Source organism: Arachis ipaensis, chromosome B5 (genome assembly GCF_059453495.1).
Source record: "Arachis ipaensis isolate K30076 ecotype BB chromosome B5, ASM5945349v1, whole genome shotgun sequence".
Lineage (NCBI taxonomy): Eukaryota > Viridiplantae > Streptophyta > Magnoliopsida > Fabales > Fabaceae > Arachis > Arachis ipaensis.
Window position 1 is genome coordinate 106,248,666 of NC_142440.1, and position 4,616 is coordinate 106,253,281.

The following is a 4,616-nucleotide window of genomic DNA, read 5'->3' on the forward strand; positions in this document are numbered from 1 at the left end:
CCAGCAAGTGCACTGGGTCGTCCAAGTAATACCTCACGTGAGTAAGGGTCGAATCCCACGGAGATTGTTGGTTTGAAGCAATCTATGGTTATCTCGTAAATCTTAGTCAGGAAGTCAATTATGTTTATCAGTTGAATTGCGAATAAACAATAGAGCATGGATTAAAGGTTACTTGTTATGCAGTAATGGAGAATATGTTGGAGTTTTTGGAGATGCTTTGTCTTCTGAATCTTTGCTTTCCTCTGTCTTCTTGTTCACGCACGCACGTCCTCCTATGGCAAGCTATGTGTTGGTGGATCACCGTTGTCAATGGCTACCTTCCATCCTTCCAGTGAAAACTACGCTCAGGCGCTCTGTCACAGCACGGCTAATCACCGGTTGGTTCTCGATCCGGTTGGAATAGGATTTATTATCCTTTTGCATCTGTCACTAACGCCCAGCCTTCAGGAGTTTGAAGCTCGTCACAGTCATTCAATCCTTGAATCCTACTCAGAATACCACAGACAAGGTTTAGACTTTCCGGATTCTCATGAATGCCGCCATCAATTCTAGCTTATACCACGGAGATTCTGATTGAGAGATCTCAGAGATACTCCTTCAATCGAATATAGAACGGAGGTGGTTGTCAGGCACACGTTCATAGTTTGAGGAAGATGATGAATGTCACTGATCATCACCTTCATCACAGTTAAGCGCAAATGAACATCTTAGATAGGAACAAGCGTGTTTGAATAGAAAACAGAAATACTTGCATTAATTCATTGAGACACAGCAGAGCTCCTCACCCCCAACAATGGGGTTTAGAGACTCATGCCGTCAGAGAATACAAAGTTTAGATCTGAAATGTCATGAGATACAAAATAAGTCTCTAAAAGTTGTTTAAATATTAAACTAGTAGCCTAGGTTTACAAAAATTGGATAAACTATGATGGATGATGCAGAGATCCACTTCTGGGGCCCACTTGGTGTGTGCTGGGGCCCACTTGGTGTGTGCTGGGGCTGAGACTTAAGCAATTCACGTGCAGAGGCCATTTGTGGAGTTGAACGCCAGTTTTTATGCCAGTTTGGGCGTTCAACTCCATCTTTTGATCCTTTTCTGGCGCTGGACGCCAGAATTGGGCAGAGGACTGGCGTTGAACGCCATTTTACGTCGTCTATCCTTGTGCAAAGTATGGACTATTATATATTTCTGGAAAGCCCTGGATGTCTACTTTCCAACGCAATTGGAAGCACGCCATTTCGAGTTTTGTAGCTCCAAATAATCCACTTTGAGTGCAGGGAGGTCAGAATCCAACAGCATCAGCGGTCCTTTTTCAGCCTGAATCAGATTTTTGCTCAGCTCCTTCAATTTCAGCCAGAAAAATACCTGAAATTACAGAAAAACACACAACTCATAGTAAAGTCCAGAAATATGAATTTTTCCTAAAAACTAATGGAAATAAACTAAAAACTAACTAACACATACTCAAAACTATATGAAATTAACCCCAAAAAGCGTATAAAATATCCGCTCATCACAACACCAAACTTAAACTGTTGCTTGTCCTCAAGCAACTTAAATAAAATAGAAGACTAATAAGTTAAGAAGCAATAATATCTTAGAGTTTTTTTTTTAGTGAAGCTCAGATTCTAATTAGATGAGCGGGACTAGTAGCTTTTTGCTTCTGAACAGTTTTGGCATCTCACTTTATCCATTGAAGCTCAGAGTGATTGGCATCTATAGGAACTTAGAACTCAGATAGTGTTATTGATTCTCCTAGTTCAGTGTGATGATTCTTGAACACAGCTTCTTTATGAGTCTTGGCCGTGGCCCTAAGCACTTTGTTTTCCAGTATTACTACCGGATACATAAATGCCACAGACACATAACTGGGTGAACCTTTTCAGATTGTGACTCAGCTTTGCTAAAGTCCCCAATTAGAGGTGTCCAGAGTTCTTAAGCACACTCTTCTTTTTTGCTTTGGACCTTGACTTTAACCGCTCAGTCTCAAGTTTTCACTTGACACCTGCACGCCACAAGCACATGGTTAGGGACAGCTTGGTTTAGCCGCTTAGACCAGGATTTCATTCCTTTAGGCCCTCCTATCCACTGATGCTCAAAGCCTTGGGATCCTTTTTATTTGCCCTTGCCTTTTGGTTTTAAGAGCTTTTGGCTTTTTCTGCTTGCTTTGCTTTTTTTTTTTTGCAAGCTTTGTTCTTTGCTGCTTTTTCTTGCTTCAAGAATCATTTTTATGATTTTCAGATTATCAATAACATGTCTCATGTTCATCATTCTTTCAAGAGCCAACATATTTAACAGTCTTAAACAAAAAATTCAAAAGACATATGCACTGTTCAAGCATTCATTCAGAAGACAGAAAGCATTGCCACCACATTTAACCAATTAGAATTTCTTTTATTAAACTCGAAATTTTATTGCTTCTTATTCAAAAGATCTACTATTTTATTCATGTTTAATGATGATGAGAAAAATAAACTATAGCTTAATTGGAGATAAAATCAAATAGATACTAATTACTATTATATGACTTTTAAGGTAAACTTTTTATAAGGACACTGTCACAGAGTTAAGGCAGAAATTGGAAATTAACAACCTTTATTCTGGGGTATGGGGGTTCCTCTGATCCTTGGGATGCTTGGTATTACAGAAGACTTTTGGCGCTTCAGTTCCCTTAAGTCACGTCCCTGCTCCTCTTGTTCTTTAAACATATGGGTCAGCATTTGACTGTGTTCCTTCTGTTGTTTTATTATTTGCTCCATAGCTTCCTGTATCTTGGTGACAGACGTCTCAAGATATTCCCAATATTCCGCTTGAGGAATCTCTGGGAGGAATTCCTGTACTCTCTTCTTGATAAGATCCTCCTGTGCTTGTTGTCTCTCCATTGATGCTTTGGTGATTGACTTTTCAATTAGGATATATTCAGTTATTCCCATCTTGACTCCAGCGTCCTTGCAGAGCAGAGAAATCACGCTTGGATAAGCCAACCTGGCCTCTTTTGAATTTTTGTTAGCAATCTTATAGAGTTCAGTGGAAATCAGCTGATGAACCTCCACTTCCTTCCCCGTCATGATGCAATGAATCATCACTGCTCTTTTAACTGTGACATCAGAACGGTTGCTAGTGGGCAACAAAGAACGCCCAATGAAGTCCAGCCATCCTCTGGCAACTGGTTTGAGATCCTCTCTCTTGAGTTGATTTGGGACGCCCTTTGTGTTGGTGGTCCACCTGGCTCCAGGGATACATATGTCCTCTAGAATCTTATCCAGGCCAATGTCTGCTCTCATCATCCTCCTGTTGAAGGAGTCTGGATCATCCTTTAGCTGAGGTAGCTTTAATATCTCTCTGATCTTGTCAGGGGTGGTATGAACAATCTTTCCCTTGATCATGGTCCGAAATTCGTAGCAGGCAGTTCCAGATAGTCTTTGCTTGTCAGTCTGCCACATATTAGCATAGAACTCCTGGACCATGTTCCTTCCTACTTTCGTTTCAGGATTAGCTAGGACTTCCCAGTTCCTGATTCGAATTTGCTCCTGGATCTCCGGATATTCATCTTCTTTCAGATCGAATCTAACTTCCGGGATCACTGACCTCAGACCCATTACTTTAAGATAATGGTCTGAATGTTCTTTAGATAAGAACTTCCCTTGATTCCAAAGTGGTTTTGGAACGCTCTCTTTCTTGCCTCTTGGAGTGGATTGTTTTCCTTTGGGAGCCATGATCTTAGTGATTTCGGATAAACACACCAAACTTAGAGGTTTGCTTGTCCTCAAGCAAAAGAAAAGAAAGGAGAGGGATAGAAGGAGATCGAGGTGCACTTGGTGATGGAGGAGGGGGGAGGCCGAACCCAATTTTAAAGGGGTGGGGGGGTGGGTTTTCGAAAGATTGGAAAAGATAAGATAAAAAGATTGAGTTGAAAAAGATAAGATAGAAGATATAGTGTAATTTTGAAAAGATAGGATAGATTTTTGAAAAAGATAAATTTGGATTTTGAAAAAGATAATATGAAGATTTGAAAAAAGATATGGATTAGTTGAAAAGATTTTTGAGTGAAAAAGATAGATTTGTTTTCAGAAAAGATTTTGAAAAGAGTTGGATTGAATTTGGAAAGATGGATTTTTAGAAATTAAGGATTTTAGAAATCAGGGTTCTTGACATGTTCATGTAAAAATCATGACTTGAAGCATAAAATTTGAAATTAAAATGGAAATACGTGTGGGATAAATGGATTTGGCTCCTCCCTGTCTTCCTGGCGTTTGAACGCCCAAACACTGCTTGTTTTGGGCGTTCAGCGCCCAAATGCTGATCTCCTGGGCGTTCAGCGCCCATTTGCTGCCATTCCTGGCGTTCAACGCCCAGTGGGTGGCCATTTCTGGCGTTGAACGCCCAAATTGCTACCATTACTGGCGTTCAGCGCCCAGTGGATGCCCATTTTGGGCGCTGAACGCCCAAAATGCCCCTTTACTGGCGTTTTCTTGCCATTGAGCTCCCTATCTCTGTTTTGTGTGCAAATTCCTTCTGTAACCCTGTAAACTTATGCAAATGATTCTTTACCTTAGTGTCAGTAAACTTTATATAAACAAATAAAAAAGAAGAATAGGGCAAAATGCTTAGAGGA